This window comes from Marmota marmota, unplaced genomic scaffold, assembly GCF_001458135.2.
Source record: "Marmota marmota marmota unplaced genomic scaffold, marMar, whole genome shotgun sequence".
Lineage (NCBI taxonomy): Eukaryota > Metazoa > Chordata > Mammalia > Rodentia > Sciuridae > Marmota > Marmota marmota.
In genome coordinates, this window is record NW_025999968.1 from 17,443,692 (window position 1) to 17,454,610 (window position 10,919).

The following is a 10,919-nucleotide window of genomic DNA, read 5'->3' on the forward strand; positions in this document are numbered from 1 at the left end:
ACAAATACACCAATGAGAATGAATCTCAGAAACATCAGAATGAGCGAAAGAAGCTTAACAGAAAAGAGCACATACTGTACAATTCAATAGAAGTACTATAAGAGGCAATATCGAGCCATAGTGATAGAAAGCAGATAAACGGTTGCTTTGATCAGTGTGTGGAAAGACTGGCTGTGAAAGGGTATGAGGGAGCTTTCTGGAAGGATGAGAGTGTCCTGTTTTGACTGGGGTGGTGTTTACATGGGTGTATACATTTATTGAACTGTACACTTAAAATGCATGCATTTTATTGAATGTAAATTATACCTCAGAAAGTTGATTGTTAAACGGTCACTTGCCTAACTCTTTAAATTAGAAGCTTTATCTTCATCATCTTTCTGTGGTGAGTCATTCAGCAATAGGTTTTATAAGGAACACATTCTTTTATGAATCACACATAAGCATCCCACATGAGTGTCTAACCCCTGGTGTTACATTTCGTGACTAAGAAATAGATGCCATTAAATTAATAACACCCCTGGCCTATCATGTCTGATTCTGGGCTGCAGAAGACATCGTAACTTCTGCTCTCCTCTCAATGCCCTCAGTATCTATCTTTTTAAAAAAATATATATTTTTAGCTGTAGATGGACAAAATGTCTTTATTTTATTTATTTATTTTTATGTGGTACAGAGGATGGAACCCAGTACTAGGCAAGCATGTGACCACTGATCTACAATTCCAGCTCCAGGAACTATTTTTTGATCAGATCCTCTATATGTACTTTATAAATAAGTTGTATCATCTGATATGTTGGCTGCTGCCAAACTTTGTCTATACCTACAAAATCTGCCCCAGTCTTATAGGAGAGGTGAATTGTCCAAGTCTGACTACATAATAAGATGATACTATTGTTGGTCAAATATGCTGTCCTGTCCCCTTCCCTTGCTCAAGGGACCTCTTATACAGTTTTTGAAAACACTGTAAATAGGGAAGTGAGACTTGCCTTTCCTTGAGGTACTCCTATCTGCAATGGGAAACTGATGGACAAAAGTGAGGTATCATAGACAAAGGGCACTGTGCTGGCCTGTACAGTGGCCATGCATGCTAAGGCTAGTGTCCTCATTTATTGGAAAATCTCCTTTGCTGATCTAGAGTCTTAATAAGAATAGAAGGCAATTCATAAAATAGTACTACGAGCTAAAACCCTGTATTGCCTCTTGTATTCATTTTCTATTGCTGCAAAACAAATTACTCTGAATTTAGCAGCTTAAAATGATATTTGTGTGTTAGCAACAGTTCAGCAGATCAGAAATCTGTGTGCTTGTCTGGATTCTCTGCAAGGGAATATCACAAAGCCAAACTCAAGGTGTCATCCAGGCTGGGCTCTTATCTGGAGGCTTTCGGCAGAATTTGCTTATATTATTCAGTTTGGCAGAATTCAGTTCCTTGTGGGTGTAGGACTGAGACCCTATTTCCTTTCTATATATCTAGAAACTATCTACATTCCATGGCTCATGGTCCCCTTGCTTCATCCTGAAGGCTAGTAATTGTGGATTGTCTCCTTCTCAGGATTAGAAGATTTGAACACAGGGCCACTTTACCACTAAGCTACATCCCTATCCCATCTTTTTTTTTTTTTTTTTTTAATTTTGAGGCAGGGTCTCTTTAAGTTGCTAGGGCTTCATTAAGTTGCTGAAGCTAGCCTTGGATTCAGGATCCTCCTATCTCAGCCTCCCAAATTGCTAGGATTACAGGCATATGCCACAATCCCAGCTAGTTTCCCTATCTTAAAGTCAACTGATTAGTAATTTTGATTACCTCTGTAATATCAGTTGACCTTATTACCTAAAGTAATCATGGGAGTAACACTAAGGGCAGAGATCATGGGGCCATCTTAGAATTCTGCCTATAATCTCAATGCTAGAGTCCATCCAGTACCACTCATCTTCTGTGTCTTCAGAGGTACTACTCAAAAATGAAAGTTGTACTAGACCATGATTCAAAGGCCACTTTTCAGATTGCAAAAATTAAGACTGGCCATGACAGGAAAAACCATATCTGAAGTTAAAGAAACTACATTTCTGGGAGGATTAGACAAACTCTAAATAGGGCAGAGGGGTGGGAGGGGAAAGGAGGGGGCATGGGGGTATAAAAGATGGTGGAATGAGATGGATATCATTACCCTGAATACATGTATGAAACATGAATGGTGTGAATATACTTTATATACAACCAGAGATATGAAAAATTGTGTTCTGTATGTGTTGCATGAATTATAATGCATTCTGCTGTCATATATAACAAATCATAATTTAAAAAAAAAAGAAAGAAAAGAAAAAGAAATTGCGTTTCAATCCCAGAAAGTCAGCTTGAGCTGGGGAAAGCTTCATAGAGGAACCCTTCAAAGCAGGGTTTTCTAGAATGCATGGATCTGTGGGAGGCAAGGGCATGACAAGAGACAGGAATAAACAGGGCCTTAGCTGAAGCAGTGATGAACCCCACAGGATCGCCTGTTGGGGAACAATGGAAATAAAGCAGTAAGGGTGAAGCAAAAGTAAAGATGGCTTTGCAAATCAGGACAAGAGTTTGCATTTAATTAAATGAGAAATACTGGGCTTATAAAAGCCACTTTAGGCTTCTTTGAAAATATGCCAAGGTTGAAAATGTGTGGATTGGTGAGTGTTGAGAGCCACAGCCGAAAGGGGCCCCAGCAAACTTCCAGCTGCCAGCAAACTTCCAGCTGCCAGCTGATGATTGGCTCACAGCGGCCCCAGCAAACTTCTAGCTGCCAACTGATTGGCTCCTCTGCGGTGATGCTCATTGGGCTGTTTCCCCGCCCTTTCAGACCCCGAGCTGCTCATTGGGGGACTTTTTTGGCCCCACCCAAGCGACCCAGCCAATCGGCCTCAAGAGCAGGAGGAGTGGGGGAGGTTGAGAGGTTTGTGGGAAGCCGGTGGTGGCAGTTGGGCCCTGAAGGTTTTTCCTGAGGAGCTGTGTGGTTTGGTGTGTGGTTCTAAAAATAAAGTTTGTTTCTTTTGACAAGTGGCTCCTGAATTGTGCCCAGCCAGACTGCGGCAGGTGAGAAAGTAGATTGAAGGAAGAAAAATTTTAAAACTACAGGGGACAAATCATTTACCTGTTAGAAACACATACTGGCATGTGTGGAGTGAGCTTTAGCTTATTGTAGGAAAAAAAAATATATGAAAGAAAAGAATTGAGTGGCAGTGAGTTCAGAATACTATTCTCCCTACTTTTGTGTTGGTTTAAATGTTTCCATAATAAAAAGTTGGGTTAAAAAATGTCTGTAGTGGTAATCCAGGAATGAAAATGTGAAAACCTCGACATGGGTAGTGGCAGAGAAAACAGAAGCAAAAATGAATTTAACAGACATCTTGCCCTTGATAATGAATTTGACATAACTTTATCTGAGAGGAGAAATAAAATTGATTCATTGATACAGCTTTGGAAATAGAAAATGTCATAAAAAGAGAAATTTGTCAACAAATTCTTGCACTTTTTTTAGGACCAGGGAAGGTTACCGGGGATTGAACTCAGGGGCACTAGACCACTGAGCCACATACCAGCCCTATTTTGTATTTTATTTAGAGAGAGAATCTCACTGAGTTGCTTAGTACCTGCTGTTGCTGAAGCTGTCTTTGAACTCATGATCCTCCTGCTTCATCCTCCCAAGCCACTGGGATTACAGGCATGCGCCACCATACCTGCCTCAAATTTTTGCACTTTTAAGTGGTGTACTCTGCCATGCGACCAGCGCTGGCTTCATGAAAGAAGGTTCGGTTCATAAGTAATTGCTAGGAAGTTTTAAATTAATGAGACAAGATTCTCATTGCCTTTAATACCAGCTCCAGGACAGCTTCTCCTAACTCCCGCCTCCAGCCACCTAATGCAGTGGCGAGGTTTACAGAAGAGGCTAGCAAGAGAGAAAGAACACGCCAGGGAGTGGGCTTTTATTGGGGAACAAAAAATTCAAGGGAAATTCCCATCCAATGAAGGTTAAGGGGGGCAGCATCCCAAGGTCAGGGGCGACTATTGGGTCTTCAGGGCAGTGGCCAGGCACGCTTCTGCACGGACAAGCCCTGGACCTGGAGAAGGGTGGGGAAGGCTCTAACACAGATGTGTCTAAGCGCCTCTCACCCTGCCAGGGAGGTAATTCAAATCACATTCGAGGATGGCCTCCCACAGTGTACCTCATGACTCTGAATGGTTGAAATGTGTATGGAAATTAATAATCTGGGTAAATTAAATTTCTGTCTATATGTGTCTCTCTCTATGACACAACATTAAAACATTAGACAGTTTTTACTCATTAAATTTGGTCTGTTGTTCAGTCTGGTTTAGAATAAAGACTTATTTGATCATTTACAAAAATAATTTTGTGGGGCCCTAAAAGTGATATATGTGCTATAATCTATTATATAAAGTTTTCTGTAAGTTGATATCAAAATTTTATTTTATTTTATTTTTAGAGAGAGAGAGAGAGACTTCTTAATATTTATTTTTTTAGTTTTCGATGGACACAACATCTTTATTTTATTTTTATGTGGTGCTGAGGATCGAACCCAGCACCCTGTGAATGCCAGGTGAGCGCGCTACTGCTTGAGCCACCTCCCCAGCCCAATAATTTTATATTTTTAAAAAATTCTTCCATGAATTTTGAGTAAAGACATCATCCAAATATGTGTTTGCTTTCCCATGTATTTTTTAATTTTCCCTAGGTGCACATAAGAAGTTATAGCAGACAAAAGTGCTATCCTGAAAGTGAGCAATTCTTATTTCCATATCATCAAGAGCCTAAAAGGGTTCCTTTTTAAATTTTAAAGTAATTTTGAAAGAGATGTTTCTTGGGAGCAAAAATAAAGAATGGCTTTTTAAAGACAAATGAAAGTAATGTCTAATGTTAAAAAATGTCCAGAGCCAATTCAGAAAGCAGGCTGTCTTGGCAGACAGGATCCCCCTGAGACAAAAGCCCTAACCAACCCTTGGAGAGCTGGAAGAGAGGAGCAGTTCACCTCCAGAGGAGGCCGGTCAGCAGGTGCCTAATACTCTCTATGCACGCACCTGAAACTGAAGCCCTACATGAAACACATTTGAATGCAAATAGGAGGAGCAGGCTGTGCAGATTAAAAGGCCATGAACTGATAAACAGTAACTCCAAACCTGAGCCCCATATCAAGCTAAGAAATCTATTGTCATTTCACAATCTTGTCTCCATTGACAAGCCTGAAAAGTTACTATGCTGTTCCAACAGGAAACACATGCTTGAAATCTTTATTTTCAGATCAATAGCCACAATTCTGTCACTTAAAAAAATAATATCTAGAATGTTTTCTCTGATACAAGGATGCTAATCCATAAGAGGGATGGCAGGGGGAGCACCGGAGGAATGGAGGAACTTTAGATAGGGCAAAGGGGAGGGAGGGGAGAGGGAGGAGGAAAGACAGTGAAATGAGTTGGACATCATTACCCCAAGCACATGTATAAAGACATGAATGGTGTGACTCTACTTTGTGTACAACCAGAGACGTGAAAAATTGTGCTCTATATGTGTACTATGAATTGAAATGCATTCTGCTGTCAAATTGGAATATATCAACAAATTTTTAAAAATTATATCTAGATCCAAAGCAGTGTTTATCTATGAAGTCTGGAGAAAGTAAAATCAGTATTCTAACTCTTCACTTTCTAACATTTGCAGTTACCATTGAGCACCTACTCTACTGTTATCATTATAGGGGTGCTCTAAAGCATAGGATAGGCACTTAATTTATTATCATATTGCTTTCCACATGGAAAACTCTAGGTAGTATGATCCAAAGTGAAAAACGGCAGGTTTATTCATATGTGTACCAGACAGAATAACTCATGATAATCAAAGCCGTTTTCTAAATTTAAAACAATTAAAGCACTTTTAATCACTATAATACTTTTAAATTAAAGTTCAATAATTATTTTTATTTCCCTTAAAATTTGTCTATCAGGCCAAGTATGGTGGCATACACCTGTAATCCCAGCAGCTCAGGAGGCTGAGGCAGGAGGATCACAAGTTTAAAGTCAGCCTCAGCAACTTATAGAGGCCCTAAGCAACTTAGTGAGACCCTGTCTCTAAATAAAAAATTTTAAAAAGGGCTGTGGATGTGGCTCCACAGTGGTTAGGCACCCACCCATGGGTTCAATTCCTGGTACCAAAAAGAAAACAAGAATTTATCTATCAGTGTACATAAGATTCCTGGTCGATGCCAGATATTATAAATACAAAATGGAGACACTGTACTGTACATTATATCAAAAATTATGTATAAAAGTCTTCATAGATTCTGAAGACAGACTATATAATTACTCAAAAAGAAATATTCATAAGTTCTAGAGATCTACTGTATATGACATTGTTGCTAGAGTTAGCAATACTTTATCATACACTTAACAATTTAAAGAGGATAGCTCTCATGTTAAGGGTTCTTAAAACTACAAATAGATTTTTTTAAACATGGAATCTTAACCTTATTCATTTTATAACAGAAATAATGTTAGTATGAAAGGTAAGTCCTTTTCCTTGTGCTGTTAGTTAAATGGTGACCCCCTCAAAAGATACATTCACAACCTAACCCTCAGGACCTGTGAACTAGACCTTATTTGGAGACAGTGTTTTTCACATGTAATTAAGAACCTTGAGATTAAGACATCTGGATTATTCAGATGGACTCTAAATCCAATGACAAGTATCCTTATAAGAGATACCCAGAGGAAAAACACAGGAAGAGAAGGCCACATGAAGATGGAAGGAGACTGATGTTACACTGACAAGCCAAGGAACACCAGGAGCCTCTAAAAGCTGGAACAGGCAAGGAAAGAATCTCCTACCACCTTTGGAGGGAGACGATTCTGATAACACCTCAATTTCAGGCTCAGGGGTCACTCCAGGTAAACTGGGCTAACTGGGCTGCACAAAATAACCACACAAGAGACACAAATACCTTTTTCTTTGGGGTTGCTGTGATGGTTCCTCTGACCTTAAGGGTCCGCAGAAAGAGAGAGAGCACGCGCTGACCCCTTTTATTGAGGAGAAACTATTCAAAAGAGGCAAGGGGTCAGGTTTCAGGGGGCTGAGTCAATCTTCATGATGTCCACTGTCAGTAGGTTGACTGACATCTGGGTAGGCCACACCCAAGGACAGAGTAAGAGAAGGGGACACACACAAGGCACTTCCATGGAACATTCTATCCTAAACAAGGCAAGGGGTTATTTTACAAAGGAACAGGTAAGCATAGCTCCACCCATGGGGCTGCAGGAAGACACGCCCAGGCACAAAGACAAAAGTCACTGGAACCCTAGAAGAGCGGGGCAGTCTAGCAGCATAAGTGCCTGATGCCACATCGCCCAGCAGGAAAGTTCACTCAGTCACGTGCAAGGTTGGTCTCCCACAATCTTCTGTACCTGACATTGTCGCTAGAGTTAGCAATACTTTATTGTACACTTAACAATTTAAAGAGGATAGCACTCATGTTAAGGGTTCTTAAAAATACAGAATAGATCTTTTAAAACATGAAATCTTAATCTTATTTTATAACAGAAATAATGTTAGTATGAAAAGTAAGCCCTTTTCCTTGTGCTGTTAGTTAAATGGTAACCCCCCCTCCCAAAAGATACATTCACATCCTAACCCTCAGGACCTGTGAATTAGACCTTATTTGGAGACAGTATTTTCACACATGTAATTAAGAACCTTGAGATCAAGTCATCTAGATTATTCAGGTGGACCCTAAATCCAGTGACAAGTATCCTTATAAGAGATACCCAGAGGAAAAACACAGGAAGAGAAGGCCACATGAAGATGGAAGGAGACTGATGTTACACTGACAAGCCAAGGAACACTAGGAGCCTCCAGAAGCTGGGATAGGCAAGGAAAGAATCTCCTACCGCCTTTGGAGGGAGACGATTCTGATAACACCTCGATTTCAGAGTTCTGTGCTCCTGATCTGTGCAAGAATGGATTTCTCATTTAAGCTACTGCATTTCTGGTATTTGTTACAGTATTAGCAAACTAATGCACCCGGGGACTTAAAAACCAGAATGATCTAAGGAAAACATTTTCTGAAAGCAGAAAAACAGACAAGGTGACTCATGATTTCATCTTCTACCCTAGTTAGAGTCTGTATCACATTGTGTCTTGCACATTGCATGCATTCATGGGGTTGCTCCATCATCCCCGTGGATGTTACAGCAACCCATTCTGTTACCATCATGTGGCTACTGTCACACCACAGCAACGCTCCCCAATCTGCATTTCCCAACTGATTTACATTACACTGTGCACTGGAACCGTCTTCATATATGCCTGTCAGAAGCCCTGAAAACCCTGCAAATTCTAGGGAAGTCTGGGATGAGACCTAGGAATTTACATCCTTAACAAATTTCACAGAATATGCTAATATCCCCCTATGACTGAAACCTTGAACCTAGGGCATTCAGCAACTGAACCATCTGGCTATTCTGATCCCCATTTGGAGGGAATATGATTCTGATAGAGATCATGGTGCACAGAATAACATAAATGAGATGGACACCCTTCGACAGTCTCACTCCTAGAAGTAAATATTTCATCCATAGCATGTTGCTGGGTCTGCACAGACTGAAGGTGGAAAGAGAAGACTGAGAAAATAAAGTAAAATCAGACTTTGTATGTAGTGGAAGTATTAGAGTATTTCTGGATTAAAACATATACTCCATATGAAAGATAAAATGTTTATGCACTAAAGTTTATGTCAGAAAAAAAATAAAGAGAGCTATGACATTAAATTTAAGAACTAGTTATTGAATGTCTACTGTCTCAGATACTGTGTGAGGTATAGGTCCTCTAATATTGAATATAACAGTCCCTCTGTTTCTCTGAAGCACTAACTTAGGGCACTCACTGGGAAACCAGAAGCATGGTTATAACTAATCTCAACACTTGCACCGAGGCCTGATCTCCGGGCAACCACCAAGAGCGTAGCCTGTGGCTAAAGTGGATTTCTCTCTGCAGTCACTTTCAATACAAAACTGATGTTATTTTAAAACATGGAAGTCAGTGGCATTAGGTTTAAGAAGTTGACATTAAAAGTTAGAGGAATATAAGGAAATTCTCAACTCCTGGTTAAGGAAAATTATAGAAAGAATGTTAATGTTTCTGATTTGACTAACAAATAGAGGTAAAAGATTTGGTCTCTGACTCTTGTGGGGATTCCTTAGTGAATATCAAACTACAATTCTAGAGTTCGTCCTTTGCAAAGAGGGACAGCCCAACATAAAAAAAAAAAAAAAAAGAGTCCAGTTGTGCCCATTTTCATTAACATATGATTGATGTTAAATTATATGGCTAAGTTCAGAATTGTAATCATATTAATTCAGTATTATTTAATAGCATAACTCTGGTTCAAAATATGACTCTCCATAAAACCAATGATCCCAACTAAGATTGGCATACATTAATTCACTCACTGAAGCAATATTTTACAAGCTCCTACCTTGTGCTGGACATTATGCTAGGTGAGGTTGCCATAATGAGCACATCAGCTTGGTTTCTTTTAGGCTCATTCTAAAGACCTATTCCATAAGAGCTTCTATTCACATTCCTGTGGCAGATATCACAGTGTCCTCTCCTGCCAAGTCCTTAGGAGGCCTGGGGATCTTTCCCAACATGATACCCATAATATTATCAGTTAGAGGTGGAACACAAGATAAAACTGATTTACTGTCCTAGATCCTAACCAAACTATACTGAAATCAACTGCTGATCCCACAAAACACTATGCCTTGGTTCATGCTATCTTGTTCGACTTGCTTCTCCTTCCTACAAACATTCAAGTCAACCATCCTAAAGATCTAGCACAAATGTTCTGTGGGAATTAAAAACCAGACAGAACATTTGAATCCTCCCCATTCAGTTGTAATTCCTCTTCTGAATCTCTATAATTACTTCTTCCTTTTGTTACACTCCTTAATAGCAACAAAGTCTAGTTGACCTAATAAAGTGCATACCATCTCTCACATAAGCACCTTAAAGCTAAGAAATGTCTTAGATCTTGACCTCATATTATCAACCATACATCTGTGAACACACACACAAATTTCCTTGCCAGGCATTGATTCAATTGATTAATTATGAGAGGATTTGGGATTAAGAGAGAACATATAAGTTCACTTGGGAAAAGCTCACCATACAGCTATGTTCAGTGGGCATCTATCATTTCTATAGTTCTGGTTATCAGGTTGTATTTGCAAAGCAAATTATTCTTCGGATTTCATTATATGAAAGAAAGTTTATCTAATGTACAGAAATAGTACAAAAGTAGATTCTAAGACTGTAAATCGTGTTTTTTTCTAGAGTGTGTGAAAACTTTGATATACATAGCATTTGTGGCCATATGCTTATGTACATTTTTCCAGGGAAAGAATTTATATCCTTCATATTCTCAAGTTACAAGAATTAGATTATATGTGCAATAATTGTGATGACTGATGCTGACAGGTGTATTTGTCCTCCCACATGTTGAAATGTTATGTTGGGAAAGGGAAGAACCCCATGTACTACTGCTCCCAGATGTATCCCTCTCATGGTGATACTGGTAATCCCCAAACTGTTTTTCATGTGTTCACTGCTCCCACTGGCTTTTTGGGTTTTTGAACCATATAAGCTTCACAGTATCTATTAAACTTCCATGATATTTTCAGAACTTAATAAATCTCTACTAATGATGAGGGTTTTGTTGTTGTTGTTGTTAAATCTTACATACCTTTAGAAACATGTTCTCAAAAATTGAAATTAAAATATATTAAGTAATTTAAAGGTATTTATATTAGTCATTAATAGTATTTTTCCTGCCTACAGAAATATAAATAAGACAGTAGGAAAAGAAAATGCATATCCTTAAGACAAACA